Genomic DNA, 13,011 nt, shown 5'->3' on the forward strand with positions numbered 1-13,011 from the left:
ATAGCTTCCTTTCATTACCCTGATGATATCCTTGAGAAAGCCCACTTTTCCAAATCCCCAGCTGCCAAGAATGTGATACAGAATGAAGGCCATAGATTGGAGGATGGAAGTGGGAAGTTTGGAACTCAGCTTCTTTGCTTATTATCTATGTGACTGTGAGCAAATTAACTAAATTGTCTGAACTTACATTTTCTTAATTATAATGTAGGGGATGATAACAATACTGTGTAGGCAGAGTTAGGAAAACGTATCCTTCAGTATACCTGAAGTTGCTCTCAGTGACAAACCCAAGTCCCTTACTTATCTTTTCTAGAAATGACAGTCTGACTTTCAACTCCCAGCACCTGCTGTCCCTCTCCCAATGGTTTAGCTGGCAATAGGGCCTCTTCTACCTGAAAAGAAACAGGTTGCATGTGTCCCTCCTCAATAGCTGGTGTTTAAATGTCCCACTCACTGTCCTGCAGGTAGGACACCTCTAATATTTATGTCTTGTGTTGTCTTACAGATTCCCCAGGGACCTTAGGCCCAAGGTAGTCACAACATACATTCACAGGCTTTTTGTCATCCTTGTCTTAAGTTTCAATTTCCACAACATGCATTTCCTAGAATCAGATTCCAATTAAACCACTTACACTCAAATTCTGTCTGCGTATGCTCCTAGGGAAACCAAAGAAAAAGAGGTTATGCACCATGGATGGAATGTTTGTGCCCCCTTCTCCAAATTTGTATGTTTAAGTCCTTACTCCCAATGTGATAATATGAGAAGATAGGGCCCTTGGGAGGTCATTAGGTCATGAAAGAGAAGTCCTCATGAGTGTGACCAGTGCCCTTACAACACAGACCCTAGGGAACTCTCACCCTTGCCCACCATGTGAAGATACCCATGAGAAGATGGTCACTTATGAACCAGAAATGTAATCCACTAGACATATAATATACCAGAACTTTGACCTCAGTCTTCCCAACCTCCAAAACTTTGAGAAATAAATGTCTGTTGTTTAAACAGACCAGTTTATACTTTGTTATAGCAGTCTGAACTAAGACAGTATGCTGTACGATAAGTATGGAGCCAATGTCAAGTTGTACAATTACTGCTTCTGTACTTTTCATATTAAAAATTCACAGTGTATTTTTCACTATGATTCAGCATCCCTGCTTCAAGACAAGGTAAGTCTGAATGTTTAATAAACATTACATAGAAAATGAAAGAAGGTAAAGGTTTATATTTCTTATTAACTATGATATAGTTATCAATGAAATTGTCAAAGTTACCCTGAGATAAAGTGGATGGGTCCTGGAAAGTTATACAAGAAAAAACTACCCACGGCATACAGTACAATCCAAATTAGTTTGTCCTCATAAATGTGTCTGGAAATTGTCAGCTCAGTGCCACCTGTACACCCTATATTTGTAGCTGATCCAACTCAATCCATCCCCTGAATGTCTGCTCTGCAATGACATCTCCCACACACAGTGTATTTGGTGTATGTCATGTAATACATACTTAGTAGTGTTCTCTTCATTCATAAATATATTGAACTTATCAAATTGTACTTGAAGTCTTCATAGTAAATTATAATCATATAAAAATGCCATCACTTACTCAGTTCTTTCATAGTCATTTACTTTCCAATTACCTTCTTCCAACAATGTTGGAGAAAATTATGAGTGTATACTACTAGCCTCATGAGACAGATGAAATATCTGTGACTTAGAGAAAATAAATTATTTACTCAAGGACACAGCCAGAGAGTAGCAGTTCAGAGTTATTTATGGGGCTTCATGTTGTGTTCTTTAAATGATCTTGCACCTCTTAGAAGACCGACTTAAATGTTCCATATAGCTAATCAACACTGGTTGAGTAGAAGATATAAAGGTATCTAAAATGTTTAAACACAAATCGACATCATTAACTCTTACTCCCATAATCTTGACCCCTACCTTCGGGTGAGGGACACCACTCATATCCTTCTGCAATGCACCAGCTTCACAGTGAGAGATTCCATCATGGGTTTTTCCCTCGACTGTCACCTTGTTTTTATCTACTTCTAGACACCATGTGTGGCAACCACAGTCAGTTTGTGCATGGCAGCACCTTGTTGTCTGGGGCAGAGCTTGGTGCTGGGGTAGGGGCTATCTAGCCCCCCTGGACACGTGCTGTTTTGAAAAACAGTTCTTAGCTTTCTGGCTGGTAGCTTTCAGAATGACTACTGTCATTGTAAACCCAGTGAGGTTAAAAGTCATGGATTTTTTCTTTTTTTTTGGAGTTAAAGTATTCCCGGTACTTGAGAGGTCAACGTTGTGGAAAAAGTCTATGGTGGGGTACTGGCATGAATTTGCTTTTCTGCATTGTGAAACTCTGATAAAGTTACAGAATTTATGTCTCAAGTTTGCCTTCTGTAAAAGGGAAATTATATTAATTTTTGTGCACATTTGGATTATACAGAAATGTATATTAAGAGAGTTCACATTATAAGCATTCAATAAAGGGGCAGTTCTCTTCTCTTGGTGTCTTAACTTTCTTTCCCCATTTAATTTTTCTTTGTAATGGTTATAAAGTGATGCAGCTATTTATTGTCTTCATTGTCTCTTGCCCTCCCAGCTACAAGGGAAGCTTTATGAGAGCAAAGACTTCTATATGCATTGCCGTATTCCCACTTGGGACAGTGCCTAGAACAGACTAGACGGTCAGTTACTACATGTTGCCTAAGTGTCACCACTTTGTAAGCCCGTGGTTCTTTCAGCATGAGAGTTGCCTTACTCTAAGGCAACTCACATGACTACAATATTGATATGCTTTATCCAGCCAGGGTAAGGCCTTATGTCATGAAAATCCAGAGGATTTCAGGTTTTAGGGGGATAAATGAGTAACAAAATGTCTTCTCTTCTGATCAACTACAAAGTGCAAAGACCAACTTGGCTGGCTAGCTTGCTTGGTTAGAGCATCTTCCAGACATGCCAAGGTCATGGGTTCAATCTTGGGTCAGGGCACATATACAAAACAAGCAATGGGTGCATGAATAATGAATGAGTGGGGGAAAAAGTGACATTTCTCCCTCTCTCTCTCTCTCTCATCAGTGTTAAAGATGTTTTAAAGAAACAAGGTGCAAAGCCCATTATCAACATACGTTGGTTCAAAAGCACGTGTCTTCATTTCAGTTATAGTGCCTCCTACTCTGCCAGCAAAGATTTAGTCAGTAGCAGTCCGTTTAAAAGATAATATACGTGTCAACCAGTAGCATTTCATGAACTCTGGGAATCTGCTGGTTGTTACTCTGGGGTAACTGCCTCTTCTCCTTTTCTCATGCTTTCTCTCCTTGGCTTTGATCAGTGTTTTGTTTTTATTTGTTTGCATGTCCCCTGGCTTTTTAAATGCTGTCTTAAATGATGAGTTTTCATTTGTGCAAAAAATATTTTATGCAGTTCCACAGAATGAGCTTGATAAGCACCCACTCAACAAAAATACTAGTTTATTATAGCATGAATGACATGAGTATTCAAAACTGGGCATGCCCCCTATACAAACACAAATTAACTTATTTATGATCATGTTTACATGGTTCGGGCAGGTAAACAGAAAGCAAGCATAACTTCTCAGAAGGACTGTGGCCAGCTTGTTGAGACACATCTTTGTGATTTGAAAATCAAAATCTTTATTTTTAGATTGGGCGTCTGAAAAGTGTGTTCTCCTCTAATAAAAGTATTTCCATTCTAAAAGCACCATTCACTTATAAATATTCTATATTTTCTCCTTTGAAGTTGCCAGACATTTTTTTACATAAAAATCTCATTTCCATGAGAAAAAGGCAGCTGTGTTCCTAATATAGAACTGAAACATAACTACTTTACAAGTGGGCCCTGGCACTACCATTCAGACTCCTCCTATCTTCAGTTGTTAGACGTTCAGTGACAGGCTATAGAAAACACAAAAAAGTACTAAAATATATTTTTGTACCTAAGTGCACTATTCTCTTTAAAATAATTTTCAAAAAGCAAAAAACAGTGAAGCAGTTGTCTTTACTTGGCACCACGTTTTTTTTTAATCTTTCTTGCCATTTGTGTTCCTACAATAGAATCTTCACACAGTGAGATTTTCATCCTGTTTCACAGTCTCAGAAAGGGCTATCTTAACCATGAACACTAGAAAAATTAAATTTCAGAGATTACATGTGTTAGTGGATTGAAATAGGACACTTTCATTAAAATGAAGACTTTTCAAAAGGATCATTGATTTTCCCCAGGTGACCGGCTCCTTCCCACCCCTATCTCTTTTCCATACTGCATGTTTGATAGATGCACTGAAGTAGTGGTGCAAATCAGCACATTTCTACATCCAAGGTCAGCAGGGTTGATTATTTTTAACAGCAAATAATTTTGGATGTTAGAAATGACACAGACAACTTTGGATAGAACTCATCAATTTTACAAAAGGGAAAATTGAGGCCGAGAGGGAAAGTGGGTTTTCATGTGACCATTTCATTTTTTGAAATTTTGGAGTTGCGAGGGCACCGAGGGTGAGGATGATGTCACGCCCACATGAGTGAGATCAAAGATAACCAATGAAGGCTACTCAGGTCAACGATTCTAGTGATTGGCATACTTACTCATCTGGGATATACTTGATGGTCGGTAAAAGCAAGAAAATAATGCAAGGGATACATTATCTTTTTGCCTTCATTGATAGTTATTTCAGCATTGTTATTAGAAACCAAGATTTTTCTGAGTAGTTTTCTAGAATTAGTTCTTGGATATATATACATATACATACATATATACATATATATATAATATATTATATATACACATATATAATATATACACATATATTTATATACATATATAAAACAAGAAAATCATAGTGTTCAAACATTGAAGGACAAACTCCATGGAGCTGTACAGTAAGTAAGATTATAATAGAATTAGAGAGCCCACATACCTCCTAATATTGCCGGAATAGCACTAGATTGACTACTTAATTCCCTTTGAGGATTAAAAACTATTTTTGCCCCAATAATTATTGTAAAAATGAACTAAAATACGGAGTTTATTCTTATTTCGCTAGTGTTTTCATTAATGTCCTTTTTGTGTTCCAGGATTTAATCCATGATTTTAATTGCATTGTTACCATGTCTTCCAGCTTCCTCTGCTGGTGACAGGTCCTCAGATTTTCTGTGTCTTCCCTGACTTTGAGATACTTTTAAGGGTACTGGTCAGTTGTTTTGTCAAATGCCCCTCAGTGTGAATTTGCCTGAAATTGTCTCATGATTGTATGAAACAATGAGGCTATGCATTATTGGAATGATGACACAGAGACTGCATGCCTTTCTTAGAAAAGAACAGTTTTCAAACTTTAAATAGTAATGCACACAGACCACACCACAAACAATTTTATCACTAAGTAATTTTGGGCAGCCACTACTTAAAGATTTCAGGTGCATCCTTATTCTCTTCTCTAACTACTTTCTTATGATACCTCTTTCATTTGCTTGAAGATAATAGTTTAAATTACACACACAGAAACTGAAGCCCAAGAAGATGGTATGGCTTTGAGTCATGCAACTAATTAGCAGATGTATTCCTTCAGTTTTGTCTTCAGAACCTCAGCTTGCAGATTCTCCAACAAATTCACTGTGAAAACTTAGGAGCTTCATGACCTCGGGGTGTCCTGAAAAGACTCTTGTGAACTTCACGTTTCCTTTCATTTTCAGTCACAAGGCTCTAATTAGACATGCCACTTTCCAGTTTCATATGTAAGATTCACGAAGACTGATTCCTCAGAAACTCATCTGCAGTGCGTTGGACTCCCCTCTCCTTTGTCCCTCCTTCCCTGGTGTCATCCCATCTCTGCGTGGCTATCAGAAACACGAGTGCTTCTGACTTCCCCTAATTGGAGTGAGAATTGCCATGGCTCAGAGTGGAGGATTCTTGGTGCGCCTTGGCAACACAGCTGACTCTTGAATAATGATGGGGTTCTGCAAAACCCAGTGCCTTGGCCCCCTGCAGAGGTGCTGCCATCAAAACAGAAAAAAATCCAATTTTTCTCTGAATGGAGTCTTAATAACAGTTGGAAACTTCAACCTCCTGCCTATAATTTATTTACAAAGAATCTTTTTGAAGGGAACTATCTTCCAGAATTCTGTGTGGCTTTGATGTTTGCAAAAGTAACCTTGTAAAGATAGAAAGATGATAGATGGAAAAATAATTAGCTATACCCACAGATAGGAAATCAGACAGAGTAAAATGAGAAATCTTGCGTCTAGTGCCTTATAAGTGAGCTTTTGATTCTTATATTTTTCCTATGACCAAACCCCTATCTTGACTCCAAAATTGTTTTAATCATTTACGGTCAATATTTTAGCTTAGTTTTACCAAAAACATTCTTAGGCAATGTCTTTAGTGAAAATAGATTTTTGCAGATATAAGCTTGGGGAATGTTATGCACAGAAGAGAACACGCCTATTTGAAGAGGGCATTATGGGATGAATTGATTACCCCTAAAATTTATAGGTCAAAACCCTAACTCCAAGGGGACTATATTTGGAGACAGGGCCTTTTAGGATGCAATTAAGGTTAAATGAGGTTATAAAGGTGGAACTATAATCTGATAGCACTGAGACCTTATAAGAAGAGGAAACACATCAGATCTCTCTCTCTCTCTCTTCCTCTCTCTTCATAGACAAAATAAAGGCCATTTCAGGACACAGTGTGGTGACCACTTGCAAGCCAAGAAGACAGCTTTCACTAAAAACCACCATGATGGCACTTTCATCTTGGACTTTTTGCCCCCAGAACTGTGAGGAAATGTCTATTGTGTAAGCCATGCCATCTGTGATATTTCGCTATGGTAGCCCAAGCTGACTAATAAAGGGTGCATCATTAATCCAGCTATTATAGTGGGCAACTGAAATGCAATATTGTTGGAAAACTCTGGGATTTTGTGCACCTAAGTTTTATCTCTGCCCAAGGGAGGAAGAAGCTAAAATTTCTGCATATCACAATTGACATTGGCCAATGACTGCTCCCATGGGTTATTAATCTTTCCAGATATTCATCTAGATACAGAATGACTTCCTACAATTTAGGGAAAAAAGTGTCTTCAGAAACACATGCAGATACTGGCAGTTGGAAGTGGGTATGAACATAGTGAAAGGAACCATGAAAACAAGACCAAAAATAGACCCAATTCAATTCTAAAAATAGTCTGGTTTCTTTAGATGCCAAAAATGAAAACTGATCCCAAAACCTGTAATGTCTGTGTATGTGTACATGTGTGTAGTTGGTATATGTGGTATATCCCACACTGTACACGATTAGGGGTAACCATGGAGTCCCATGAACAGGATTCATCCTGATCAGACTACGTGACAGGCCCACCTGCCTACATGTTCTCCAGATCCAGCAACATCATTTCTCTCCACAGCAAATCCTCAGAGTGGCTCATAGAAGCTCACAAGGATGTTCTGTTAGTATCAAAAGGAGTCAATCATGCTCCTCTTTTCCAGACCTGGTTCCGGTGGTGAGAGTCCTGACTGAGGGCTGATGCACTTGAAGCTGTGCATAATATGCTAACTCCAAGGCAAGTTTAGAAGCTGTCCCCGGATTTGACATTGGAATCCACATCTGCTTCTCCATCTGCACCTTTCTTCCCTCCCCTGACTGATCACTCAAACACAGAGACCAGTCACTGGGGCAGGTGGTGTGAGGTCTGTGCCTCCGTCACACCGAAGTAGCAACGGTAAGTTACTGGAAAAGCCTTTCTTACAAACTTGAAAGATCAAATACAAGAAACACACTATAATGTAAAAACGCATTCCCTTTATTTAAGCCTAAACTCATATTTAGAACTTATCTGTAGATAGTAAATGACAAAATATTATAATACAAAGTTTAATATTGTAATAAATACATTGTTTGGATATCATGAAAGTTTTCTCTTACAATACTAATAACGAGTTGTGTAAAGCCTATGAGAGTAAACCTTTAAAATTTCTCTGAAAGCCACAGAATTGTTTCAGCAGACTAGAAAGATAAGCTATGGTTTTTAAAACTAAAGACACAGCATCCTAAACATGTCAATTCTCATTTTAAAATTATGCATTTTGTGGCCTCACAAAAATGCTACCAATATTTCATTAGAAGTAAATAAACATATTCTTAACTTCAAGTGAAAAACATTAAATGATTGTGAATAGTCAGAAAAATATTTGAAAGAGAAAGTAACGAGGGGGTATGTTGTAATTATGCTCATCGCGAAGCCGCAGATACGCACATGCGCTGCTGTCCCGGGGGGAGATGGGGGTCAGCGAAGCTGTAGGAAAAATCCAGGAGCACATCTGGTGCTTGTGAAAATGCAGATTATAAAATTGGGCCACCTGCTATCATTGAAGGAAAGATAAGTTATTTTAAAGTTGTTGAGAGATCTGGGTAATCATCTGAAAAAAAAAAGGTTAGACTAGATTTTTTACCTCAGACTTTATGCACAAGATTTAAATTAATAAAAAATAAACACGTGTTCTAAAAAGCATTAGAGCCCTGGCTGGTGTGGCTCAGTGGATTTGGCGCGGGCCTGTGAACCAAAAAATCGAGGTTCTATTCCTGGTCAGGGCACATGCCTGGGTTGCAGGCCAGTTTTCAGCAGCGGATGCCCCAGAGGCAACCCTACATTGATATTTCTCTCCCTCTTTCCTTCCCTTCACCTCTAAAAGATAAATTTAAAAATCTTTAAAAAATAAAATAAAAATAAAAATCATTAGATTAAAGAACTGTTTGAAGTGGAAAAGTTCTAATGTAACTTTTCCATGTAAAAGTTTTAAAAGGAAAAAACACTGCAAACAACTATACATAAACTAAAACAAAAATCCTCCATCATGAAAAAAAACAGAGTTTAAAAATATTAAATGTCTAACAACCACTTGAAAAGAGAAACTGTAGTTATTCTCGCACAGTTGAGTTTAATCACAGACGAATTTCTTTAATTTGATATGTAATGAGCACTTGTAAGAAATAAGACCAAGACCAACACCCCATAGGAAAGAATGGGCAAAGATCTTTAAACACTGCACAGAAAAGTGGTGCTTTTAAAAAATATGAGAGGATGTTCAACCTCAAAGAGAAGGAGAAGGCTGTGAGCCGCCATGTCCATGACCAGATTGGCAAGGTCAAAATGCTCAGGAACAGTGATGTTGAGAGTGTGCGGAAACATTTGCATTGTTGATGGCATGGCAAATTGTGAAAATTACTCTAGAAAACATATCAGAATTTTAAATGGCATTCCATTTATGCTGGACAACTTTGTTCCAGGGACGTGCTCTGTAGGTATCTACACACACATAAGAGCAGCAACTAGTATAAAAGAATGTTCATCTAATAAAAGTTCTTCAGTTGCAAGCTATTTACAGTGTGGTACATGCATGTGATTTAATCTGATGAAGGTTTAAAAGAAGGTGGCACTTTTTGTTTTAAAGTTTCAGGAACAGCGATCTCATAATGTCCTTTCTCAAGTAAGTAAAGCAAAAACAGAGAGAATAAGAATACCACCACACGTGTCAAAAACACAGAAGGATGTGTGTGTGTGGGTACCACCTAAGTGCTATTAACTATTTTAATTGTGTAGAGAATTGAACATTGCAATTGTTATTACTACAAATTTATTCTTCAGTAAACATTCATTTACATGCACACACACTTCCCCTCTTCATATTCAATGTCTTCCTGCACCTCCACACTTCTATTTAATATCATTTTGACTTCGCCTAAAGGAAATTGTTTAGTATTTCTTTCTGTTTGGCTCTGGTGGAAACAGATTCTTTTAATATTGGTTTGTCTGAAAATATTGTTATTTATTTTTATTTACTTATTTAGAAAAGCATTTTTCCCTTGATACAGATTTTTAGATTTGTGATTATATATTTCCAGCAACTTATATGTAATGTTTCATAATCTTTCAAACATACTTTTAAAAATATTTTCATCAAATTGTTCTTGTTCATTTATGTTGTCAATATTTGTTCAAATTATCTAAGGTCCAATGACAGGAAATTGATATACTTGTAAAATTAATAATAGTATGAAAACCTCCTGAACTTTTTATTTTATATTTTATACATTATTTAAAGCAGCAACTATTTTATTTAATGTGTAGATATTACAATTTATCACAAATTATGTTCTTATAATTCTTTGAACTTTTGATGAAAAACATTAGAATAGTGTTAGAATGGCCAAATATACCCCAATGGAATTTAAAATTTCTTATTTTAAATCATCTTTGAAATAAGAAAATGATAATATCATTGATATCTCTCTTTTTATTTGAAAGGAAACTGAGAAATAAATTTCAAGAGCATCCAAGTTGAGATCCAGTGTGTAAAGATAATGTAGTAAACACTGGAAGAAATACTAACATTCTAATGTATTTTGTTTCTAATGCACTTCACATTGTTGGCAATGCTGAGTGGTTATATGTGGGGGAATCTTCAAGTCAAAACTTCATAGGTGGTTGCCTGCTTTTTGTTTTCTTATTCTTATTTCTCAGTAAGGAAACATTCTCATCTGTTGTTGTGTTGTTTGAGAAAGAAGACCTGAGTCATGGTACAGAGTTCACAGCAGAAAAAAAGATATCTTACGTTTGGAGACAAGTTACAAGATTACCACAGCAGCCAAAGTAAGAAGTGATTTTTACTAATATTTTGTATGTACAAATTTTTCCCATTGACTTTTAGCAGTTTTCTATAGAGACCTGATTGGTCTCTCACAATGCACTGCACTTCTTTTGTAGAGAATTAATATGTCTCTTTGCCACCTGGATCCACATAAAGATTTTGTCTAAAAAATCTTGAAATGGGGAAATGGCTGGAATTTTTAATTTAGTACTTTACCATTATGTCTATATTTTCCACAGTTCAAAAAATAAACTTCTTCCATTGTTATAAAATGCATTTTTGTCACTAGAAGGGTCTGCCTGAGTCCTTGCAATTTACTACTATTAGAATAAAAGAAGAAACACTTAATGCTGAATTCTAAGTTATACTGTAAATGGAACCTATGATGTGTTCTCACAGAAATAGAAAGAAAACAAGTTTCTCTTAGCCTAGTATCTCTGGAACCATTTTCAGGATGAAATAAATTCAATAGAGGATAATGGACATGGAATAGAAACACAAAGGATCAAATGAGAAAATTTAGTAAAGTGCCTATGCTTTAGAAAATGCAGTAAGAGAGTTGGGGAAATTATCTTCAAAGTGAACTAAATGTCAGCACTTGCTGTTTCTATGAAAAAAGATCTTACTCTAAAGCCAGTTTTGAAAAGTGCAGAAAGTTTGTCTCCCCTACAAGGAGATCTGAGCAGTGTGTATCAAGACTAAGAAGTCTGTGGAAAACAGTATGAAATTTCCTTAAAAAATTAAAATGGAACTGCCATTGACCCAGTAATTTCTCTGCTGGGAATATAGCCTAAGATTCCTGAATGACCAATGCAAAAGAATTTATGCATCCCTATGTTCATAGCAACACTCTTTACAATAGCCAAATGCTGGAAGCAACCTAAGTTCCTATCAGTAAATGAGCAGATCAAAAAGCAGTGGGACATTTGCACAACGCAATACTATACAGCAGAAAGAAAGAAGGAACCCCTGCCTTTTGTGACAGTGCAGATGGAACTGGAGGGCATTATGCTAAGTGAAATAAGTCAGCTGATGAAGGACAAATACCATATGACCTCACCTATAAGAAGAACCTAATGAATGAAATTAATGAACAAAATAGAACCACAGGCATGGACACATGGAGCAGATTGAAAGTGACCAGAGAGGAGAGGGGAGGGGGATAATGGTGAAAAGAAGTGGGAGGGATTAGTCAAAGAACATGTGTGAATGAGCCAGGGACATGAACAACAGTGTGGGATTGACCATCATCCAAATGGGTGGGATGGGATGGGCCAAGAAGGACAAAGAGGAATAATAGTTCTATTACAACTGTAATAGAATAACAATAAAAATGATTTAATAATAATTAAAAAATGACAATGAAGTCTTGTCTTTGAAGGCCTTGAGAGAACAGCCCATCAGTGTTTCTATTGTGTATACTGCAAATCAAATGTGCTTTCGTGATTTAATATCTCAGATAAAATGTTACAGATGAGCTAGTGATTTCCTTACTCTCCAGCCCTAATCCTAACCATAATTAAAATTAAACGGTATTTATTGAATATATATCGTTTGTACCAAGTTCTGGGCTGAGAAGAGAGAAAAGTCGACAACTGTGAAAGCTGACACTGTTAATCATCTCGAAAAAGGGGTGGGTAAAAATAAGTGCTATACTAGAAATTTGTGAAAGTGTCAAACTACCTGATATAGTCAAAGAAGACCTTCCAAAAACAATCACCTTATGTCTTCAAACAACCAAACCCGCTTTTTGTTGGAACCCATAACACATTTCTCCCCAGGAATATCTAAGGCTCTTAACTTTGGCAGGGCAGTAGAACAATCCACAGTGTTAATATAGCTCAGCAACCACAGGTGCTTGGTTTGTCCCCACTGTTTACCTCTAAGAAGCACAAAGTGTATAGTTCCCTAACAAGTTGCAGTAGATCTGAGGGGCATGATGAGGGTAGATAATAACAGTGATTTTTTTTTCAATCAGCGAATCTAAAAGAATGAGAAACCCAAAGAACTCAGTTAATGCATCCTAACAAATGGTACCAAACTTTCATTCAGCCCCAAAAGACACTTGTGGAGTTGTCAAGTAGGTTTTGCTTGACTGCTCTAGTTAGAGTATATTACCGATTTCTTAGGATTTCCTTTCTATTTTTGTAGGAAGAGCAAGTGTGGAAAAAAGTACCTGAAACTGAGCAAAGTTACTGTACTTTCCTCAACTTCATCTAAAATTTCTATCTACGAGGCAAATAAATTTTATTTCCCACATAACAGCTATTCCTATGGGAATTATTTTTACTTACCTCCACTCAATGCACTCTCTGGGTTCACCAATGATCTTCACTCTGGAATTGGTACT

Source organism: Sturnira hondurensis, unplaced genomic scaffold, assembly GCF_014824575.4.
Source record: "Sturnira hondurensis isolate 20B ecotype Veracruz unplaced genomic scaffold, ASM1482457v3 Scaffold0000780, whole genome shotgun sequence".
Classification (NCBI taxonomy): domain Eukaryota; kingdom Metazoa; phylum Chordata; class Mammalia; order Chiroptera; family Phyllostomidae; genus Sturnira; species Sturnira hondurensis.